This window comes from Tupaia chinensis, unplaced genomic scaffold (genome assembly GCF_000334495.1).
Source record: "Tupaia chinensis unplaced genomic scaffold, TupChi_1.0 Scaffold000432_1, whole genome shotgun sequence".
Classification (NCBI taxonomy): Eukaryota; Metazoa; Chordata; class Mammalia; order Scandentia; family Tupaiidae; genus Tupaia; species Tupaia belangeri.
Genome location: NW_006159937.1, coordinates 1,434,260 through 1,451,793, shown reverse-complemented (window position 1 = coordinate 1,451,793; position 17,534 = coordinate 1,434,260). Strand labels below are relative to the sequence as shown.

General features: G+C 36.5%; 1 pseudogene; it reads right to left on the bottom strand.

The window, feature by feature from the left end:
* Window positions 1–838: 838 nt before the first annotated feature.
* Window positions 839–11,672, bottom strand: LOC102468502 (elongation factor 1-alpha 1-like; annotated as a pseudogene).
* Window positions 11,673–17,534: the final 5,862 nt, after the last annotated feature.

The following is a 17,534-nucleotide window of genomic DNA, read 5'->3' as shown; positions in this document are numbered from 1 at the left end:
GGAGTCTAGCATTTCAACCACCATGCTATTTGCTGGCCCTTACAGTGATTATCTTAAATTATGGATGCTGTTGTTTTGCTTAAGTCTGGTTCAGTGGAAATATGTTACTAGGTGAGGAATATATCTAGAACTTGAAAAAACTGACATGAGAGAAGGTACTGCAGTAATGTGAATTTAGATCTGCACTCTCCAAATGGTAGTGACTGAAATATATTTCCTGACTAAAAACACCTACACATTGAGTAGTGTATCTTTACCTGTAGTACATGGTCACTTGCATCAGACTCTTTAAGGTGACAAAAAAGTGTAGAAACTATGTGCTTAATCATTGTCTCTGGGAGTGAGATCTGATAATACATTTTATATTTATTTGCTATAGGGCACAAGCACTCACCAGAGAGACAGAGAGACAAATACCCCCCCCCAAGTGGTATGGCCATGCCACAGTCTCTTCTCCCCCATTCTCCTCTTGGGATTTTGGGCTCACATGCATATGTGCCTGGCATGAGTTTTAAGCTGCCAGATCCAGGACTCCAGCTGCTGTCAACTGTGAGGATCCAATGACATAACCATTGTGCCATCTGCTGGCCCCTGATAATACATGTTAATTAAGTACCCCAGTCAAACTTTATGCACATTGAATTTGACAGGTATATACTTAAATATTTAGTACCCAAATTCTGTATCTTAACAGTAATTTAATTCATGTTAACATTAAATTTTATGTTGCTAGGATCCAGAATATATGCTTCCTCTGCATCACTACCATTGACTTGTGGAATGTCATATACTTGCAGGTATAAATTTTTTCAAATTTTCAAGCTTTGTGGTAAATGAATTACTTAAGAACAACGGAACTACTGAGCTTTGAATTTCCAATATCCAAAGCTGTGTGATAAGCATCGGTACTGGTCAACACCAAAATTCAGATATGTCAGAGATAATGACTCTACTCTCAATGACATGTGGTGGTTCTGTACCTGGTATCGAGTTCCACACAGCAGAACTAGAATGACACAGAACATCAACTAATAAAACAGGACCCAGTGCGAAGAAAAGTGGAATGAAAAATGGCATTTTGTTACATCATTTCAAAACTGAGAATTCAAGGCCATATAAATTGAGCCAACTGTAAGAAACAATGGAAAAAATCTCTCCCTTAAACATACCATAAATGATTAGGAGATCCTTCGTGTGAACTAAATAGGGGATTATGTGAAAGATGTGCTTAAATTCCACTTGCGAATCTCAGGTTCTTGACACACTGACAGGTTTAGCCTAATTTGATTGAAAAGGTTTGTAGCATTGACAAGCTTTAGCGCATGTAGCTGACAAATACCAAGACAGTAGAGACTGACGGGTGGCTTTGTCCTTAGGTAATTAGAACTCGGGGTATATTTACTGATAACAACAGTGTCATGAACAGTGACTTTGTGTAGTTCACTCAGTTACTTTTCCACAAACACCATCCAGTAAGTTTACACTGTGGCGGATGTGCTCAGAACCCCCTGCCATAACAGAAGAAAGCCCAGGCTTTGCTCTCATCCAGCTCAGAAGTAACTGTAAAATATTCCAAGTTAGATATCTGAGATCTGTATTTAAAATATATTCATGACTTGAAGAACACTTTAATAAACTGATATTGGTTATAGCATAGGAAAACTGTGTTCTATAGTCTTAGCCATACTCTCACACAAAAATTAGAAAGCATTTTCTTTTTATTTTTTTAACAGGGTTTTGCTAAAAGGCACATGTGCTTGCCAGAGAGACAGACAGACAGAAAGAGAGGGAAAGTGAGCGATCATTTGCAGCCACGTTGCCATCCCCTCTCCTTCATTTTCTTCTTGAGATTTCCTCAGTGTGAGTTTTAAGCCACCAAGTCTGGAACTCAAACCACAATCGGGCATGTGGGAGTCGAGCACCTTAACCACCATACCACCTGCTGTCCCTAGGAAACGTTTTCTTTTTGTTTCCTACTTGTGATAAGAATAAGTTTTTAGTTTGATTTATCACTAGATACTACCTTTATCAACTTATCTATGGAATTTTGTTATACTACTTATGCCCTTGATAATTCAGGAAAACTTTCTAAAATCTGTAACTCTCTTTGTTATCGTTGATATTGTTTTCATTTTTAATCGAAGAGTTCCCATTTTTGAGATACATAATTTTATATACCAAAGAACAAAAGAAATTCATTTGCTTTGTAAAGCTTTCATAGACAAAAAATATTTATCGTCTGTAACTTAATTTTACATTTGTCATATAAAAGCCACTGTACGTAACACATAGACACACACACACATAACCGAGTCAGGACAAGGACTTACCGTGGTTTTTTTTTCTGTTCTGTGTGTGTATTCTAAATGACAATATTCCAATTTTACTGACATAAAGATCTGGGACTAGTAACTCATTAGGAATAATAAAATGTGTGCCCTCTTGGCTTACTGTCAATTTTACCTCTGATTATTTTTCAGTACTTGCACTCACATCGCTGTAGCACAAAGCACCACGCGCTCTCACCTCTCATGTTCTCCTCTCGCTGTCTGGCTTCCTATAGTGCACTTTTTACTGCATAGCCAAAGTGGCCTTTTATAACTCCAAATCATCTCATTTCACTTGGTACAACTCCTCATTACCTTCTCATTCCAACTCCTTTCTAGACCACCCTCTTTTTATGACCTCATCTCTCACATTTGTACTTTCATTCACTAAACTCTGGTAATCTTGGCTTTTTAAAAAATCATTTATTTAATATTATTTATTTATCCATTTATTTATCCAGAAAGCGACAGAGAGTGAGAGAGAGAGGGAAAGTGAGAAAGCAAGCAACCAGATTCAGGACTCGAAACATGGTCAGCAACATGAGAGCTTCCAGCACCTTAACCACCACGCCACCTGCTGGCTCCATTCTTGGCTTTCTTTTAAAGACTCTATATTATCTCAGGGCTTGTGTTTATTGTTCACTCTTAGTGAACCTCTTTATTGCAGCTGTTCAAATCACTGCTTTATCTGTTTTTTTTTTTTTATTTTGTATATTCTGTCACCATCTCACAGTGAACACACTCTTTTTGTTTATATTACTTAAGCCAATTAACTTAATATTAGTGTTAACTACAAACTTTTATATGGAACATGTGACTATTAATATTACAGGCGTTGGCATTCCAAAGGAAATATGTAAACAAGTTTTCTGCTTTTCTGTTCTTAAGATTGTACTTTCTTAGAAACAGGTGAGAAATATGACCCTAATTCCCACCCAGAAAAAAAAAAATCTAAATTATCATATTCTCTAAGTTCAAACAGATTCTTTATACTAGAAAGATTATAAATGCAACTTTTTGCCTCAACTTTTTTTTTTTTTTTTGGGGAGGTTTTTGCCATAGGGCACATGCGCTCCCCAGACAGACAGAAAACGAGAAATCATCCCCCAGGGGGGATGACAGAGACAGAGGGACAGAAAGCGAGAAATACCCCCCCGGGGGAATAGCCATGCTGCAATCCCTTCTCCTCCATTCTCCTCTTAGGCATGCACGCACATGCGCCTGGTGTGAGTTTAAGCCGCCAGGTCCAGGACTCTAACCACAGTTGACTACATGGGAGTCTAGCGACATAGCCATTACACTAACTGCTGGTCCCTGCCTCAACATTTTTCTATGGAAGTCTCATTATTGACCAAAAGAAGACACAGGTTTGTTCTTAAATTTAGTTTTAATGGGTCTCAAAATTTGTGATAGATTTTTGGTCAAATTGTTTCCATTAAAAAGAACTGATTTGAGGGTTAACAGCTTGTGTGGTGGTTCAGGTGCTGAACTCCCATATGGCCAGCCGCAGTTTGAGTCCTGGACCTGGCAGCTTGCTTTCTCACTTTCCCTTTGTCTCTCTCTGGTGAGTGAACATGCCCTATAGAAAATTTTAAAAAATAGTAATAATTTAATTTAATTTAAAATAAATATTTTTTTCACACACACACACACACACCCACCCCACAATGATCCACAAAACATTTTCTTTTCCTCTGAAAATTTTACAATGCATTGTTATTATTAACCAGTCTTTCACTATTAAACTTAAATGACCAATCAAGACAAAAGCTCTGAGACTGTTCTTCCACCATTGATTGATACTGAATTCAGTGTGGGAAGAGGGTGGGAGAAGGAGAAGAGTCTAAGATAAGACATTAAGGAGAAAAATAGAGAACAAAGATATTTATGGGACATAGAGATGAATTATTATCTGTTGATGATAACATTATAGTAACCCCAACTGGACTGGTGAAAAATGTATTCATGTTGGTAAATTCACTTTTCAAGTTACGTGATGTACAGTGATTGAATATATCTAATAAATTAAAATAAAATTATATATATATAATTATATATATACACACACACACATACACACACACACACACACAAATATATATAAAGAGAAAGAAAGAAAGAAAGAAAGAAAGAAAGAAAGAAAGAAAGAAAGAAAAAGAAAGAAAGAGAGAAAGAAAGAAAGAGAGAAAGAGAGAGAGAAAGAGAAAGAGCATTTGCTTCTTGGTTCTATTTAAAATAAAAATTAAAAGGCTGGGAATGGCAGAAATTAGGGATATTTGCTTGGCCTTCTGAGCTGTCTGGGCAGACTTGGTGACCTGGCCATCTCCAGCAGCCTCCTTGTCCACAGATTTGATGACACCCACAGCAACTACCTGTTTCATATCCTGAACAGCAAAACTGCCCAGAGGATGACAGTCAGAGAAGCTTTCAACACAAATGAACTTGCCAGGAACCATATAAACAATGGCAGCATCACCAGATTTCAAAAATTTCAGGGAACCAGCAGTTAGCATAATGGCTATGTTGCTGGACTCCCACGTCGTCGTCCATGGTTCACATCCCGGACCTGGTGGCTTAAAACTCACACCCGGCGCGTGTGCGTGCCCAAGATCCAGAGAGGAGAATGGAGTAGAAGGGATTGCAGCGTGACCATCCCCCCTGGGGGGTGATTTCTCGCTTTCTGTCTCTATGTCTCTCTCTATCTGTCTGGTGAGCGCATGCGCCCTATAGTGAAAATCTCTCCAAAAAAATAAAAGAAGAAAAAAAAATTTTCAGGCCATTTACCAGGTTTTTACCAGAATGGCAATCAATCTTTTCCTTCACCTCAGCAAACTTCCAAACAATGTGACCTGTGTGACAGTCCAGTACAGAGGCATAGCTAACACTAATTTGGCCCGGATGGTTCTGGATAATCACCTGAACAGTGAAGCTGGTTGTTTCCATTGGTGGGTGGTTTTTTGCTGTCACCAGCAACATTGCTGTGCCAAACATCTTTGGCAGACACGTTCTTGACATTGAAGACCACATTGTCCCCAGGAAGAGCTTCACTCAAAATTTCACAGTGTACGTCAATAGACTTTACTTCAATTGTCACATTGACTGGTGCAAAAGTGACCACCATACCAGATTTGAGAACATCAGCCTCCACTCAACCCACAGAGACAGTGCCAATACCAGTTTTGTATACATCCTGGAGGGGCAAACACAGGGCTTGTCAGTCGTGTGAGTTGGTAGTAGGATGCAATCCAGAGCTTCAAGTAGTGTAGTTCCACTGGCACTGCCATCATGGCCATCTTTACAGGTGAATTTCCATCCAGTGAAGCATGGCATGTTAGCACTTTTCATTATTCCAATCAGAGATTGGCACAAATGCTTCTTTGTTGGTATTGTAGCCAATTTTCTATAAGGTGCGTGCACTCGCCAGACAGACAGAGACAGAGAGACAGAAAGCAAGAAATCACTCCCCGGGGGGATGGCCATATCGCAATCCCTTCTCCTCCAGTCCCCTCTTGGGATCTTGGGCATGCACACACACACACACGCCCGGCGTGTTTTAAGCTACCGGGTCCGGGACGCAAACCGCGGTCGACTATATGGGAGTCCAGTGACATAGCCATTACGCTAACTGCTGGTCCCCAGTTTTCTTAATGTAGGTGATTTCCTTAACAATTCCCTACATGTCCAATGACAATGATGTTAATGTGAGTCTTCTCCTTTCCCATTCTAGCTTTGATTTATCAGTGGTCTTCATGACACCCGTGTTCTGGAGGAAAATCCACTGTGAAATGAGTGAACCTACTATTTAAAGGTGGGCCTTCTGCCCCCCCCCCAAGTAACTATTCATAAATCTTTTAACTCCATTTTGTAGTTTTCTTATGTACCTATTTTCACATTTCTTTATTTTCTACCTCCCACTGGACTGTAAATATCAAAAGGTCAGAGATCTTGGTCGCCCCCTACTTAAACTGCTAAGAGGGGTGTCGGCATATAGCAGTCGCTAAAGAGTTTGTGAATGACTGAAGATTATAATGTGGAAGAACTCTTCCACACTTTAGGAAATAATTTTATGGATCTAAAATGTTCATTTCGTGTTTATGCGTAACATACCATAACACAGAGGTATGCATACATATGTATGGAAGAAATGATAAGACAAATCCACAGAAAAATAACAAAATTTCTTGAAAAAAATAGGCATGTTGAGCTAAGAAAAATGGTAGTGATGAAGTTTTGGAAACATGCTTAGTTTAACAATTTTATATTCTCTGCTTTGAACTCTTTTTTGGCTTCTCAACTTTAAACTGAAAAATGGTAGTGATGAAGTTTTGGAAACATGCCTAGTTTATGAATTTTATATTCTCTGCTTCAAACTCTTTTTTGGCTTCTCAACTTTAAACTGCATCTATTGATTATTTACTACAAAAAATGAGAAAGTTAGTTCACTCATATTGTTTTCACTTTACTGCCACCCACCCCACATTTTTCAGAATATTTTTTGTTCCTCCATGTTTGTTCTCATAACTTTTTTTTTTCAGTATACATAAAAATTTTATTTATTTATTTTTTAAAGAGTTAAGCTTCCAATCTTAGCTTCTGACAGCAATGCAATACCTAGTTTATAATGACTGGGAACAAAACAAGTGCCCATAAGTAAAAAAAGCTGTATTTTATCTAAATTTACTTTCTGTCGATAGTCCAGTAGCTTTTTCCTCCCAATACAATACTCCCTCTCACTCTGTAAGGCTGTTCCTGGGAGCCAGTTTAGGTAATGAGGGAGTTAAGTGTGAGTAACTGCTTGCAGTTTCATGTAGACAATCACTTTTTTCCTTCCCTCTTAATATTCTAAGAGCTGTGTCTAAGAAAAATATGCAATTCTTAAAAATGTACCATTTCTGATTTACTACCTGTAACCTTTGAAAACTAGTCACATGAAACAACAAAATTAGTAATATCTTGAAATCTGCATATAAAACATAAATTACCTCTAATTTCAAACTCTCGTTTGTTAGTGTACCACTCAATCTTAAAAAGAAAATGAAAAAGAAAAAAAAAATCACCTCCAAAGAGTCTTATACAATTCTTTAAAAAAGGAAACTGTTCCTTTTAACTTTACACCCACCCCCACACCCCAATTTCAAAACACATTATTTAATTGAAACCATCATTTCTGGTTAGCAGAAAATGCACGCTTTCCTTAATTGAAGGAATTTGGTCTGGCAGATGCTGGTGTGTCCTTTCTTACATTCTTCATTCTCATCTTTGCTTCCAGAGAGATTTCCTCTGGGTCAACATCTTCGTCTTCATTAAATGCGCTGCTAGTGAAAGGGTTTTTGGAGCAAGAGTTGGAGTAGTTTCTTTACACTCACTTGATCCCAGTTTGATGGATATGGCTGATGCTTTCTTTGCCTTCTGACTACCTATGGCAAATCCAAACTGGGCGATCTTAGTGGGCTCTGTTGGGAGGTCTACAGCTTCTTGTTCAGCTGAACACTTCTCATTGCTGCAACTGGAACTTTCCCCTCCATTACTCTGGTGGCTACAGTTCACTGGGGCTTTTCAGGCTTCTCCTCTCCTGCCTTCCTGTCCACCATTTTGCCCCCTTATGTAACTTTAAATAGTACTCTTTTTTTTTTTTCTTTTGGAGAGGTTTTTGCCATAGGGAGTGTGGGCTTGTAAGAGAGACAGAAAGTGAGAAATCACCCACCAGGGGGGATGGCCATGCCACAATCCCTTCTCCTCCATTCTCCTCTCGGGATATTGGGCATGCATGCACATGTGCCCAGTGTGAGTTTAAGCTACTGGGTCCAGGACTCGAACCATGGTTGCCTACATGGGAGTCCAGCGACATAGCCATTAGGTCATCTGCTGTTCCCAATAGTACTCTTAAACTTATTCTTTCAACACCTTAACTTTGCAATACAGATTAGTTATTGCTCTGTATCTAGATAAGAAAAATGGCACAATATATTTCTTTTAGCCTCTAATTAAGACAAAATGAAAATGATTATGAACAGAATGAGTCCTCAGCAGACATCCCATCTCCTGGTACCTTGATCACGAACTTTGTGGTTTCCAGGACAATAGTTAAGACAAGCACTTAGATTAGGAATTCCTTATTTTTTAAATTTTATAGGCCACTATATAATTTCTGATTTGTTTTCTTCTTTTTCTTTTAACTGTCCCTCTTTAGTTACATATTATTATTTTATGAATTAAATATATTCTGAGACCAGCAGTTGGCATAATGGCTATGTCATTGGACCACCATGTATTCATCCAGGTTGGAGTCCCGGACACAGTGGCTTAAACTCATGCCAGGCACGTATACATGTGTGCCCAAGATCCTGAGAGGAGAATGGAGGAGAAGGGATTGTGGCATGGCCATTCCCCCTGGAGGTGACTTCTCGTTTTCTGTCTCGAAGGGTCTTTATGGCGAGCGCATACACCCTATAGCAAAAATCTCCCTCAAAAAAAAAAAAAAAAAAAGAATTCAATATATTCTGCATTTAAAGTATTTTCTTCAAAGTTAACTAGTTTGTTCTCAAAGCATCTCTTTTGTATTTTCTCAAGTGCTCAGTGGATATCAGATGAACATTCATATTATTAAATAAATGTAAGATAGATCAGAGAGCAAAAATATTATTTTAATGGTATGTTTTTGCTATGCTGAGAGCTTTTCCTTAAGCTATATTAGTTTTCTATTGCTTCTGTAACGATTAGCACAAACTTGGTAGCTCAAGACAACACATATTTATCACAGTTCTGATAGTCAAAAGTATAAAGCTAATAATGTAATTTCTAACTTAAGCTCCTTCTTAGCCTATTTATGTGAAGAACATAAATAATGAGTTTGTATTTTTATCTGAGTTGAAGAAATAATAAAGGGAAAAGGCATTAGGAGAAAATAATAATTACTCTGGATTTTCTAGGTTACGTGACATTATACTGAAGATTTGTATTGTGTAGTCATCACATAGTGCATGATTTAAAACATGATTAAATAAGAGCTACCTTGGGAAAAAGTAGAAAGAAAAGAAACTGGGATCTCAGATGAAGTTATGACCCAATCATTATTCAGAATAGGAGAAAAAAATAAGACTGAAAATGCATGATCTTAAGTAAGGGTGAAACCAAGACTTTGGAGTGATAGAAACTAAAGAAGAAGAGGTTGTTTGTTTTCTCAAAAAATTACTTATTTTCATTTATTACTTTTTAAAAATTTTCAAAGACAGAAAGGGAAAGTGAGAAAGCAAGCTGCCAGGTCTGGGACTTTAACTGTGGTCAGGACTCTTAGCTGCGGTCAGCCATGTGGGAGTTCAGATCCTTAACCACCACACCACTTGCCAGCCCCAACATTTATCATTACATACTGTTGTATACATTCAATAATAGTTCTACTATTTTTTCTAAAGTTTATATTGCATTGTGTGCAGTGTGCTCACTCAGCTGTGGTCTACAGTTTCATTTCCATTCCCTTCATTTACATGTTCTATGTGTATGTTGGCCATTTTCTCCAGAACCCTCTATCTTCCCTTGGAGCTACGGTTTCTACCATTACTTTCTCTACTCCTGTGCCATTAAGTCCTCTGGTTTCCTCCTAGAGTATTAACACTTGTATATAATTATTTGTTTTGATAGCCTTATTCATTTTAGTTAGGATCGTATCTTCTAGGTCTACTTTGTGTCAAATGATACAATATATATTTTTTTTTTGGAGAGGTTTTCGCTATAGGATGTGTGTGCTCGCCAGACAGAGAGAGAGAGACAGAGAGACAGAAAGCGAGAAATCACCCCCCAGGGGGTATGGCCACGCCTCAATCCCTTCTCCTCCATTCTCCTCTCAGGATCTTGGGCATGCACGCACATGCACCAGGCGTGAGTTTTAAGCCACTGGGTCTGGGATGCGAACCGCGGTCGACTACGTGGGAGTCCAGTGCCATAGCCATTATGCTAACTGTTGGTCCCCTCAAATGATACAATTTTTGTTTTTCTTGCTTACATCATGTTTTATAAATATTTGCTTTTGTACAGCATATAGATATCTAAATTATATATGTTTGGATTTTCCCTATTAAAAGAAATGGGTAAAAAAATGCAATAATGTAAATTGAGATTCAGCGTTATTTCACATAGGTTCATTGATTCTTGCTTTAAGTAACATGTTTAAGATAAAATAATCTGTTTCCTTGACATTCTAATTCATTCACTATGGTCTGGTAAAATCAGACAAGGTTAGTACGTAAAACGGATTTCTAATATATTAAATGATGGGTCAGGTAAGTGGATAAATAAGTTCAGAATTTTGTATAGAAAGACTAATATGAACAAAGACTTGAACATTGAGTTACAAAAATGCTGTTTAGCATAAGAAAAATACGTTTATGAGAATATGTTGTTTCTTGAAGAAAAAAACCTTAAGTTGGAAAGAATAAAATATTGTTAGTTAGAGGATGGCATGGAATTTGAAGTTAAGGATTTGGGGGTTTTATCTTATAGGTTTCAAGTGTCACTAATACATGTTTTCAAGTATGTTATCTGATAAAAAATAGTACATGACAGATTGCAGTAGGATGATATTTTAATGAGAGCTCTTTTACTGAAGACTGACTTCCTATTTAAATGGACCCCAAAAGTGTCTACTATTACTAAGAAGTAAATGTCTTTGTAAAAGACATTTTTAAGTTTTCTATAATAATTTGAGAATTCAGCTCCTCAAAAGAGACTTAATTTAATTTACTTTCAATCATCATTGTAAAAGTGTTAAAGGTAAGAAGGATGTGTAGGGATTTGTGGTGCTCTGTCATTGTCATGCTAATTTTTACAGTAAACTGGGAAAATTGGTCTTTGAGTTAGCAATTCAGCTGACCAGAATGGTTACTCGTATTTTAATGAAGTAACTAACAAAATATTGGGAAGACTATTCATTATTATAATGTTCAATTTTTTTTCCTTGTACTGAAATGCCCCTGGCCTTGGCATATTTCTTGAAAGCTGCTGCAGGAAAATTCTCTGTGTTTGGCAGAAGTCAAGGATTTATGATGTGCCTTTAAGCAGTACTAAGGCAAATAGCAAAAACTGTTATCCTTAGTATACTTCTGCAAGGCTGTCTTGAAACTTCTGACCTGAACATTCACTTTGCAATGCAGTGCTTTTGTACTGCTTCTCATTTGAAAAAGCTCTGCCCAACACAGATTCAAAAACATCCAGAATTTCTCCTTTGTGAGGTGTTTTAAAAACATCATAAATACTGGACTGAGTTACCATAACCTTGCTAGGCCAAACTGAGTTATGAAATATGAACATCAGCTTCTTGGAATATTGACCTTGAATAAAATCAGTTCCCATGCTTTTGTAGCAAAAAGGTTAATGCATCTTGAATAAAAGGTTGCCATTGAAGACAGTGAACAATGAGTACCTCATTTCAGTGAGATGAAAACTTACTCTGAGGAGTACCCACAAGAACATTAAAAAAAAAAAACTTGTAAATAATTTTGATTAGTAAAATATCTTCAGGGTTTTACTTAAACCTTGAACCTTTGCCATCTTGGTTTAGAAAGTTTATTAGACAAGTAGAATTTTAGAACTAAAATGACCATTAGCGATAATAAAATCCTCACTACATTTTAGTCAGGAAGAAATAGTCCGTGAGAAGTTAAGAACTATGTCAAAGTTTAAAGAGCAAATTTAAGGTAGAACTATCCTGAGAAATGTTCAGTTAATTAAAGTTAAATAGTTTTTTTATTGCAGGACTTTTCAGAAACTTACATTAAAGAATGAGCACTGTGAATCTCGTAGAGGAAATACTATATATGCAGTTTATCACATTTAGGGGAAAATGAGAACTGCTAATTTATAGAACACCTATAATTATTTCTCTTAGAATACATATGTTCCATAGCACACAATTTAGGAAAATACTAGAAGACATTGCTAGATAAGTTTGGACATTAATATTTTACTATTTATGTATTTCTCAGTACTATAATCTGAATTAGCTTTTATCTGGCTTAAAAAGGACATAACTTAGATAGGCTTATTTTACTTTTTAAAACAATTTCTTCATCCATTGCCTTTTAAGAAAAGTTATTTTTCTTTCTTTCGTGAGAATGAAAGAGGGAAAGGGAAAGAAGACACTCTCAAAGGCTCTCACATGTGGTTCATTCTAGCCTTCTCTGCTAACAAAGATTCTGGGTGGGTACCTTGGGTCATGTGCAGATCAAAAGGGGGGACCACATCCATGACCCTACGTATGGATCCAGCGTTGCTTGAGCAGCATATTATTACTGTGCCACAGAGCTGGTCATATTTTACTTATAAAACATTTATTGAACATCTATAGACCTGTGTTAACATAAATTTATAATGTTACGTAAATACTTAAATGTGATCAGTTTATCCTTTCCACCTTCTCTATCAGCTCCCTCTCTTACAATCTAACAACTAATTTTAAATTAAATAGATATCGTTCAAGAAATATTCTGTAATTCATTTCATCATATATGGGAATGCACATAATCACTCATTCATTGAGAATAATTGTATTTTTCTCATCCAAATGACAGAATATTAATTATACACACTTTTATAAATCTTTTTTTTTTCTTTTTTACTTTTTCTTTCTTTCTTTTCTTTTTTGTTTTTTTAAAGGTTTTTGCATTAGGGTGCATGTGCTTGTTGGAGAGAGACAGATAGAGGGAAAGTGAGAAATCACCCTCTGAGGAAATGACCACACCTAAATCTCCCTTTTTCTCAGATTTTCAAATGACCAGACCTTGAACTTGAGCTGTGGTCGGCCATGTGGGAATTCAGCACCTTAACCCCTATGATATCTGTTGGTTTCTGAATGTTTTCTTACTAAAAAAACAACAAACAAACAAACAAACAAAAAAACCACAACAATAGTACACATGGTAATCCCTCCAAACACTCTGGTTTAGTTCATTTTTTTCAAGTGGTTTAAAAATTTTTTTCTAGTGTGTACAAATACACTGGTTTGTTTACCCAGATTCCTTTTATTAGATACTCATAGTAAGTTCATCCTTGACTTTAGGAAAGTGAAGAACTAAATGTCTTTGAATATATAGTAATATCTACATGCTCTTGTTTTTAGAAGACTTTAAAATAGGTTGCTAGGTCAAGCAATATGTGTATTTAAAAAATACAATAGCATTAGAGTATTGCTAATAAAAAATAAATATCCAAAAGCAATGGGCAATCGCTCTTCTTAGTCACTTGTTTTCTTTCTTTCTTATTTTTTTTTATTTTTAATTTTTTTTCTAGAAAGCATGCAGGCTTGCCAGAGGGAGACAGAGAGAGACAGAGAGGGACAGAAAGAAAGTAAGAAAATACCCCTAAGGGGATCTGTATGTTGCAGAATGTCTTCAGTGATATTCAGGTTCTTGGTGTTTCAGACAAAGAATTGAACAAAACACACCAATAGCTAAAAGAAATGACAATTCGTTAAGTAAAACCAAAAGTCCAGTCCTGAGACATAGGAGCGGGCTGAGTGGAGAGCAAGGGAGAAAAACTAAAAGGCCCCTGCAGTTACATTCTAGGCCATGTGGGTTGATCATTAACTGGGCCCACTGATAGTCCTCATCTCATTGGCTTTATCAAATATGCTTGGACCCATTGATTTATCTCATTGGCTATTTCAAATGAGGCTTAATAAGCTAGACATCACCCACTGGAAATCTCCTGCCTTCATTACCTTGTGTGGGGAATTTTCTGACCTGATCACTTTTTCTATCCAGCCACACAGGCAGATGCTCCAGCCCCCTTACCTGCTTCCATTTTCCTGTTTTCTTCCTGCCTCAGTCAAGCCACAATCTCTTCTCCTCCATTCTCCTCTCTTGATTTTAGGTATGTACACACATGCATTAGCGTGTTTTTCAAGCCGCCCTGTTCTGGACTCCAATCACACAGTCAGCCCTGTAAGATTCCACCACCTTAACCACGGTGCCATTGACAGGCCCGGTATTTTGTTTCCTTAACCAATCTATATTTAGTTATTTTATATTCTGTGTCTGATGCATTCAATTACTATAAGTTTAGGTCTTCTGCAGATATTTCTATATTCTATCTAGTTTCTTCTTATTATTTATCATTTTTTACAGTGAATTCATATTTGGCAGATGTTAACCTATGAGAATTATAAGGATCACTGTTGAAGAATGCTCTCCTGTTGAGAGAATAATATCTGGTTCTGCTGGAGTTCAAAAGGCTGCCTAGGACAAATTTAGTGTTCATCCAAAGGTCTTGGATTAAACATAGAATTGTTACCTCTTACACTGGGCTGCATGCCTCATGATTATTCTCTTCATTATTATGTTTATAGTTTAAAATTGCTTGAGGCATTTCTTCTTTTCTCCTTTATTTTCCACTTACTACTCAAGTTTCAATTTATGGGTTTATTATGTTTTTATTTGTATTTAGGGATTCTTAAAGATTTATAATGCTTCCTATGGGAATGATAGTGCATTCAGTTGAATCCAATTCAAGAACTTCTCTGTAACATTCCTAATGGAAATGAAATATGTTTTATATCTGTACATAAAATGAATCAACCTAATTAAAACATTTTCCCCAGTAGATACTATGTCTTTCTTGTTTAAATTATTGACAAATGTTTCATATGCTTTTGCTTTTGTATTAACTACTATAATTGATTTCTAAAATATTTTTCTTTAGAGGGTTTTTTTTTAACTAGTAGGAAAAGTTATTTTTCCATGTTATTCCTGTTGAGTTCTTTCTTTATTTTTTTTTGTTAATTCATGCAGTTTTTTTTTTCCTTTTATACATCAGATTTTACTTTTCATTTCTTTGGAATACATTTATGTTGTCACTGAAATGAGACATTTTAGACCTTTCCTTTTCCATGTTCAGACAAATTATTTAATTGTGCAGTCATTGCATGTACTGATTTTTCAGTATAAGATTAAATACTAACAAAGATAGTAATTTCCTTGTCCAATTCCTGACTTAATTAAATTACTTTTAATATTTCATCACTTAGAATAATGAAATCTTACATTAGTTTTCTTACTCCAATTTGTGTAAATTTTTAAGACCAAAGCATGTTTAAATATTTATGGGTACAATCTTAAGTTTTCTCCTTACTTCTCTGTGGTAATGAATTATATTGAGAGTGACCTGGTGCCAAATCACTTCTGTTTTCTGGAGTAAGTCCTGTTGGGTGTAGTGTAACACTTTTATATCATTGCTCATTTTAATTAATACGTATTTAGAGAGTTTAAGTATATAATATATATTGGGTTGGAATACAAGTTCTTTAAACCATCTTTGTGAAGTTGTGTTTTTAAAATGGCACTTCCTTTATGAAAGGAACTAGGATTGTTTCTGTCTTTACAATGACCTGAAGTAATTTTCATAAAAGTGTATTTTCTCTTTTAGAAAGAGTACTACTGTTCAGTCGTACTCATCTGACCCTCTGGCATTTGTCAATGGCATGCTTTTATTAAAGTCTCCAATCTGGTATATTTTTATTAAACTCTCCAATCTATTGTTCTATGCCAACTGGCCCGTTCAAATGTTTTGCCTTTCTTGTCACCTTTGGTAACTTATACTTTACTATCTATCAGGTTGTCAGAAAAATTATGACATTTTTTTCTGTTTTTCTATGCAAAAATCCATCATGACTTTTCAGACAATCCAATGCTTATATGTGCATTTTTTTTTAATTTTTAATTTTTAATTTTTTTTTTTTGCTATAGGGTGCACATGCTCACTGGAGAGACAGAGAGAGACAGAAAGCAAGCAATCATCCCCCAATGGGAATGGCCACACTGCAATCCCTTCTCCTCCATTTTTCTCTCAGGATTTTGGGCATGCACACACACACAGAAAGACACACACTCAGCATGAGTTTTAAGCTGCCGGGTCAGGGACTCAACCACCATCGAGAAAATGGGAGGCCAATGACCTAACCATTACACCATCTGTTGGTCCCTCCATTAACTTTTTAGGGTTGTTTTCTCTCATTTTAATTCTTTATCTTTACTCTCTCAGTTGACACAATAGTATTTCTGAGAAGACTGATTTCATTGCTCTCATCAAAATAGATTTTAAATTAAAGTTGAAGACTTTTTCCAGACTGGGGGTTTTTCTATTTCATTCATTTCAAATTTTATATTATTCTATTTTTATTTTTCCAATTTTGAAGATGTCATTAGCAGTAATTAAGTCTCTTGACTGTATGGAACAGAATCCCTGACTATTAAGAAAAAGTGGTTTGTTTTTTTTCTTAAACCCATGAGAAAAATAACCAAAAGGTAGTGAGCTGATAGTGTGGTACAGTCAGCAGCAGTGTCAAGTGAAGTCTTTTTAATTCTGTTAGAAAATATGGAAAAAACCTCCTTACTCCTGCTTGGTTTCCATTAACGAACTGTGCTCTCATTTAGGTAAGATTGCTTTTTGGTTGGTTGCTAGGTTACAACCAATCACAGCAGCTAGATTTCAGTCAATCAGTCAACCATAGGCATTTCACCTTTTAAGCTGTTTTAATGCAGACAAACTTGAAAATGCAATCAACCCAGTTGTTGTTCCACCTCCTTCCTTCACTTTCCTTTTTTTTGTACACAACTTTTCTGTTCCTGCACATGTCACTTTCCTTTTCTGGAACTTCAATACCTTGTGACCAGAGGCTACCCAGAATTGCTTGGAAGTCAGTCCAGGAAACTCCCCATTAGAATCAACTTAAGATTTGCTCAATTAAATTTCAGTAAGTTAAATTGTGTTTGTTTGTTTTAACAATTCTCTTGTTACTACCTCCTGTTTTTAACATCTCCAGTTATAAATATATCATTTACAGAACTGGGGGGAGGGAGAGATCAGATCTTAGCCCATCTGTTTCATAATTGGTTTTCTTTCTTTCTTTCTTTCTTTTTCTTTCTTCCTTTGGAGAGGTCTTTGCTATAGGGCACGAGCTCGCCAGACAGACAGAGAGAGACAGAGAGACAGAAAGTGAGAAATCACCCCCCAGGGGGGTGGCCATGCCACAATCCCTCTCCTTCATTCTTCTCTCTGGATCTTGGGCACGCACGCACACGCGCCCGGCATGAGTTTAAGCCACTGGGTTCGGGACTCGAACAGAGGTCGACTACATGGGAGTCCAGTGACATAGCCATTATGCTAACTGCTGGCCACCCATAATTTCTTCTATCCTCATTGACAGGAGGCAGTTTCACA